The sequence below is a fragment of the Cryptotermes secundus genome, unplaced genomic scaffold (genome assembly GCF_002891405.2).
Source record: "Cryptotermes secundus unplaced genomic scaffold, Csec_1.0 scaffold4417, whole genome shotgun sequence".
Classification (NCBI taxonomy): domain Eukaryota; kingdom Metazoa; phylum Arthropoda; class Insecta; order Blattodea; family Kalotermitidae; genus Cryptotermes; species Cryptotermes secundus.
Window position 1 is genome coordinate 4218 of NW_019727851.1, and position 7520 is coordinate 11737.

A 7520-nucleotide genomic window follows, 5' to 3' on the forward strand; every position below is an offset into this window, starting at 1 on the left:
GCAGTATAACACACGCAGTCACAGGAGCAAGACACAACACAAAGCACAATACACACACGAAAGTAAGAAGAGTGCTCCGATAGAAAAGGATAGGTGTGACTCGCGTATTGAGATGCGACGTAGGGATAAAAAAAATCCTGAACAGTTTTAATATTTTTAATATTTAATATTTATCAATATATATGATGAACATATATTTTAGTTATTTTAGTATGAAGACGGCAAGGCATGCAGTGAAGTAGTTTAACGTAAATTGAAAAGCACCTGAAGATGGCACCTTTGTGCCAAAACATGTAGTGCAGGAGTGAAGAGTGAGGTGGATGGGTGTATGCACTGTAAGACGGCTGGAATAAATCATGGACATAAATCAGTGCAACAGGATGCTAAAATATAACAAGCTTAAAACGCTTGAGTGATGACACACACAGGCAATGTGCAAACGGCCAGTGGCAGTTCTATTGACATTTTTTATCAAAATGTATGTGGCCTTAGGACTAAATCGGTAGAAATCTTTAACAACGTGTGCTCTTTCGATTTCAAAGTTATATGTTTAACTGAAACGTGGCTAAATGACTCATTCTCAAGTTCTAATTTCTTTCCCGACACCTATGCAATTTATCGCTCAGATCGAGACTGTCGTGACAAATCACGGGGTGAAGGCGCCCTGATCGCCATCTCTAACGTGGTTTCAGGAGCTATATGCCGACCCAATCTCGAATTTTTCCCGGAATCGGTATGGGTTGAAATTATGTTATCTGTTGGTCGTGATTTACTTATTGGTAATCACTATTTTGCACCTGACATTAAGGTTGACGTCACTGATAACTTTTTCAAATTTTTAGAAAATAAGTTGGATTCACTAAATTATCGAGTACTTCTGATCGGGGACTTCAATGTCCCTGGCTTTGACTGGGACAAGGGCTTACCTTCCCCCCATTGCCACTACTATACAAAACTGAAAGGTGAGGCGATTCACTCTGCCACCTGTCTCCTTGGATTAAATCAACATAATCTTTCTGTCAGCGGTGGCAATCTTCTTGACCTTGTTTTTTCTAACTTAACTGGCATATCACTTGTTCATACTCAACATGCCCTTGTTGAGTCAGATCCTTTTCATCCTCCCTTTGTTATTGAGTGTTCAATACCAGTTCGCCGCAATCACCAAAATTCCGTTTTTACCTACAGGCGCTTCCCTGCGGGTGATTATGCTTTACTTTATAACACGCTCCTTTCTTATGATTGGTCCTCAGTGTACAATGAATCCTCTGTGGATGCCGCTGTCGACATGTTAAATGACGCCATAATTAAAGCTATAAATTTAGATGTTCCCATTGGCACCATATCCAAGCACAAATATCCTGCGTGGTTCTCTAGCACATTAAGAACTTATATTAAAAAGAAAAATTATTTTTACAGGCATTACAAAAAGTACAAGACTGACTGTTACTACAACAAATTCTCCTTTTATCAGAAATTAGTAAAAATCAACCATTAAGTCTGACAGATCTCGATGGCTTCACTACGTCGATGAGAATTTAAAATCCAACCCGCAACAATTTTGGAAGTATGTATCACAGTATAGGAAAAAATGTAATGATGCAACTCACTTTGACGTTAATGGAGTTCTCATGCATAATTCTCGTGATATTGCTGAAGCTTTCTCAGAACATTTTCAATCCGTTTATGTTGGTGGTAGCTCCTGCCCTGGTACCATCTTCACTGGTAATTGCTTCACTGATATTTTACCAATTGCTTGTATTTCTACCGCCGATGTCCACAAAGCTATAAAGTGGTTGAGACCAACGAAGTCAGTCGGACTTGACAGCATACCCAGTTTCATTATAAAGGACTGCTCTGAAATCTTTGTACCTATTCTCAGGTTTATTTTTAATCTCAGTCTGTCCCAGAATACCTTTCCCAAATTGTGGAAGCAGGCTGTCATCATTCCTGTTTTTAAAAAAGGGAAATCTTCTTCTGTCCAAAACTACAGACCCATAGCGATCCTCAACAACTTTTCCAAAATTTTTGAATCTATCATACACGACCACATTTATCATTTNCATTTTCAATCCGCTTATGTTGGTGGTAGCTCCTGCCCTGGTACCATCTTCACTGGTAATTGCTTCACTGATATTTTACCAATTGCTTGTATTTCTACCGTTGATGTCCACAAAGCTATAAAGTGGTTGAGACCAACGAAGTCAGTCGGACTTGACAGCATACCCAGTTTCATTATAAAGGACTGCTCTGAAATCTTTGTACCTATTCTCAGGTTTATTTTTAATCTCAGTCTGTCCCAGAATACCTTTCCCAAATTGTGGAAGCAGGCTGTCATCATCCCTGTTTTTAAAAAAGGGAAATCCTCTTCTGTCCAAAACTACAGACCCATAGTGATCCTCAACAACTTTTCCAAAATTTTTGAATCTATCATACACGACCACATTTATCATTTTCTTACATCAAAATTGAACCGTTTCCAACATGGTTTTATTAAGTCCAGGTCTACTGTCACCAACTTAGTCACTTTCCTAGAATTTACTGCCCCCCTTGTCTGTTCACAGGGTCAAACCGACTCCATATACTTTGACTTTACAAACGCTTTCGATATTGTTCCACATGCTTTGCTTCTTCGTAAACTCGATAACTATGGGCTGTCTTCTGAATATATCAACTGGCTCACTAGCTACCTAACTAACATAGTGTCTCGTGTACGTTTTTCGGGTCAACTCTCCTCTACTTTTATTGCTCAGTCGGGAGTTCCTCAAGGGTCAGTCTTAGGGCCTCTACTCTTTAACATTTTTATCAACAAACTATGTGAAGTAATTAACCACTCCTGCTGTCTTTTGCATGCAGACGACCTCAAAATCTATCGAGCTATTAAGTCCCCTACTGATTGCATACTTCTACAGTCAGACATTGACAGAGTTTACAGTTGGTGCATGGCTAATTTTATGAAACCCAACCTTAGCAAAATTAGAATTATTTCCTTTACCAGGAAAACTACTGCCTTGGGCTTTCCATATAGGCTGGGTAATACTGTCATACTTTGTGCAGACTGCATTAAAGACTTGGGAGTATATTTTGATTCCAAACTTTACTTTCATCAACATGTAATTTATTTATTTTTGCATGCCTTAAAATTATTAGGCTTAATTCGTACTATCACTTTCTCCTTTTCCACCTTAGACAGACTAATGACGTTATATTCTGCCCTTATCAGATCTAAATTAGAGTACGCTTCTGTGGTTTGGAACTCTGTAACCAACACTGACTCTAATAAACTTGAGCGTATACAAAGAGAATTCGCAGCACTTTGCCACATCCGATTTTTTCATGACACGGAATATCATTACATCAATATGCTTGATATGTTAAATCTGCGATCACTCCACACTAGGCGTCGCCACATTGATGCTTTGTTCCTAATATGTGTTTTTAAAGGTGACAAAAACTGTCCTTCGGTCCTAGAAACAGTCGGTATTCGAGCTCCCTCTCGGAACATCCATAATTTTTCCCTATTCTGCTGCTCCTCTAGTCACTGTCCTTCAGCCAGATGTGTCTCTGCTGCTAATTTAGTGTGCAATTCTCTAGACATTTTTAGTAATTCTAATATAAGTTTAAAAAATCTGACTATTTAAATTGTTCTTATAGTTGCATCAGATTTATTTCTCAATTAATTATCTAAACATTTTGTTTCTTAGTCCTAAATACAATGAATATCTATTATTATTATTCTTATATTTATTATTATTGTAATTATTATTAAGAATATCTGTCTATTTAATTTGTTCATGTAACTTTTTGCAGGACACTTGTTATCACTTCATCATTAATACATTTACTTTTGTAAACCTTTGACAAACGTTATACTTAGACACTGCTTGGTTTGTCTCTAACCTCCAATTGTGTTTTGTCACTTGGGCATTTTGCAATGGAAGTTATGTACTTTCTTCGTCAATCTGTCTGTATATTGTTCACTTGTCTTCATGCTGACTCTGTAATTGGCTACCAGCTGTTGAGTACTGCACGTAAATAAAACCAAGAATTGATTTGAATTACAACTGCCAACTTCCAAATACCATCACATATACAACTTTTAACTATACTTTTGACTATGTAACTGGTTATTTAAGACTTCAACTTTTATTGTAATTCATATTTTATATTCACTCGTATCATTTTATACCACTGTATACACTTGGAAGTTTAGCAATGTATCCTATATTTTACATGCAATTTAATAATGAAAAGTTTAATGTATTTGCCTGATGATGGCCTTTTGAAGGCCGAAACATGTAACAAAAATATCTCCTAGAGCTACTTACATGTATTATTGATTGCTGTGTTATGACAGTTTTCAGTAAGAAATCATCACGCGCTGTATTAAGCTGTGGGCTATACATTAGGTGGGAATGACTCAATGTCACGTGACTTCTTACGAAGCGTATAGTTCAGGAGTTCCCCTCTTTGTCCAGTGAGGCAATGAGGCAAGCTTCGTAAGCAGTTAGTGTGGTACTTCCCAGGGTAGAGCCAATCAGAGATACTAGCTACTGAGTGACATCATGCTAACAGCTAGTGGCGTGGTATGCTTTTCCTTTGTTCTAGACAAAGCCCAACTCTTAAAACTGTCAAGACATGTAACCGTGTTGCTCCCTGAAAAAGGGAACAACGAACTATACAAAGCCTTAATAAGTGTTATTAACAATGTGAATATTTAAGATTAAATAAGGTGTAAATGTTTGTGAGTTTGTTGCTGGATTCTGTTGACTGCCTTGTTGAAACCAAGGCCCACTTAACGGCCCTGTGAAAGTCTCATGTTCCCAATTGGGTGGCGCCCAACACATCATACCACAGAACATCAGGATCGTACAACTACTACAAAAAGGTGAAGCTATGTTTTCGCCTGATTCTCCAGAGTAGCTATAAGGCGGTTCACAGTTGGCAGCTGCGTCCACCTTAACCCAACCAGTGCCTATATTATGATGACTGCAATAGGTGACGCACATGTGGCACTACAACTGTTACAAGTGGCACCCAACACGTGTGTCCAGAGTGCCTACAAGCCCACTGTTATAGGCAGCATCCAATGTGTGGCTCCCGCGCCTACACAATGACAGTTACACAGGTAATATATAACAACTCTCAAGGAGGACTTTGATACGAGGCCAAGCAGTGCGGTTGTGTCAGTGTAGCGCTCTGAGGAATCGACTGTTTATAGTGAATAAACTCAAGAAAATGATCAAACAGGACAAACACGCTTGTGATCTACGCCAGCAAGAAAACATCTCTGCAAAACAACAAAACAAAGATCATACAATGCACCAGATGCCAACAATACGGACACACAAAAATCTACTGTAATAAACCATACGTCTGTGTCAAATGCGGCAGATCGCACAAAACTATGGACTGTAAGAAAACAAGGGACACGCCAGCTAGATGCGCGCATTTCGAAGGAGACCATCCAGCCAACTACAGAGGCTGCAATCACTACCGCAAGTTAACCAAAGGCCTCACTAGCCCAATACAACAAAAAATTACCACCACACCTATCTACTCAACTGAAAGCTATGCGAGAAATATTCCAGCATGAGAACCGTCATCACCTAGAAGCTACGCAGACGCTACAGGACGCAACTCAAGTCAGCCAGAAGAATCCACCCACATACTCATCAAATTCCTTGACGAATTCAAAAACCTACTACAACAACTACTGCAACAAAACACTATGGTACTAAGTATGATCACTACACTTGTCAACAAAATACATTAAATGTTCAAATTTCTAAGAATAGCACAATGGAATGCCAACGGCCTACAAAATCATCAATAGGAAATAAAAATATTGCTAAAGATAAACGCTATAGATATTCTCCTAATCAGCAAAACCCATTTCACTGACAAAAGTTATACCAACATACCAACATACAAAACCTACCAGACCAACCACCCCAACGGCAAAGCGCGTGGAGGAACAGCAATCATAATCAAAGAAACTATAGATCATTTCGTCCTACAAAAGTATGAAGAGCCACACATCCAAGCTTCCTCAATCAAAATCACAACCTTCCCATACCCCTTCACCGTTTCCGCGATCTATTGTCCTCCCCGATTCAATCTCAAGAAAACCCACTATGAGACCTTCTTCCGCACCCTGGGGAATAAATTTATAGCCGGAGATGACTTCAACAGGAAACATACCTTCTGGGGATCAAGGCTCACCACCACAAAAGGAAGAGAACTACATGCGACAATTACTGACAACTGCTGCTGATGCATATCTATCGGCTCTCCGACGTACTGGCCAACAGATAAGGAAAAAATTCCAGATCTACTGGACTTCTTCATAACAAAAGGTATTTCCCCATCCTACATAAACATCACCGGAAGCCTAGATCTGACCTCTGACCATACTCCTATCATAGCAACAATAAGCACAACAGTACTCCCAAAACAACCCAAGCCCAAGCTCCACACCTCCAAAATAAATTGGGAACTATTCAGACAAATCATAGAGACCAAAACAATACTAAACACCAAACTGAAGGACCCAACTGACATAGAAAGAGACTACAAACATTTCATAAACCTATTACAAGAAGCAGCCAAAACGACAACCCCTACATTCCAACATACCCCCACCCCTAACGACATCTCGGTAAGGATAAAAAAATTAATTGCCGAAAAAAGAAGAGCAAGATCACACTGGCAAAAAACCCATTCCCCGGAAAACAACTACAGGACTTAAGGAATACATCTTTCGAAAAATATACCGCAAACCTCTCCAGACAACTCTATATGGAAACCCATACAGAACAAAAGACGACCAACACCAGTTACCCCACCAATACGTAAGTGCACGACTCCTCCAAGCAAATGGGCAAGAAGCGATCATGAAAAAGCTGAATTGTTTGCAGAACACTTACAAGAAATATTCACCCCCCAGGACAACCTACCATTGCAGGAGGTAGACTCGATGCTCAACGAAACCATGCAAAGACCCAAACAACCAAAGCATTTCAGGCTAAAGGAGATCCACACAGCAATAAACACACTAAAATCCAAAAACGCCCCAGGACTAGACCTCATCACCACCGAAATTCTAAAACAACTGCCAAAAAAGGATGACTCAAACTCCTATACCTACTCAACGCTATTCTCCAATTAAACTACTGGCCCCTCCTGCTCAAAACAGCCCAAATCATAATGATATTAAAACCTGGGAAAAACTCAACTGACGTCTCCTCATACTGACCAATAAGCCTCCTACCAATAATAACAAAACTCCTCGAAAAACTACTTCTCAACAACATCAACCAAGACTCAAATCGAATAAGGTGGACCCCAGACCATCAATTCAGATTCCGCAGAGCACACTCAACCACTCAACAAAGCCATCACATCGCCAATACCATATGCCAAGCACTGAACAAAAACCAATACTGTACTGCAGTATTCCTAGACATAGCCCAGGCCTTTGACAAAGTCTGGCATCCAGGTCTACTCTTCAAAATAAAAAC

At 39.5% G+C, this 7520-nt stretch overlaps 1 protein-coding gene across 3 annotated transcripts in view; it reads right to left on the reverse strand.

The window, feature by feature from the left end:
* Positions 1-3542: 3542 nt before the first annotated feature.
* The window catches only part of LOC111865096, a 47067-nt gene continuing 43089 nt past the window's right edge, over positions 3543-7520 (reverse strand). The window contains exon 12 of one of the 3 annotated variants that reach the window (XR_004513093.1): positions 3543-3564. The gene's annotated coding sequence lies outside the window, so the exon portion shown is untranslated. Of the gene's footprint in view, positions 3565-3940; positions 4023-4105; positions 4654-7520 lie in introns of those variants that run through there. The other 2 variants (XR_004513092.1, XR_002842923.2) reach the window with 2 other exon arrangements.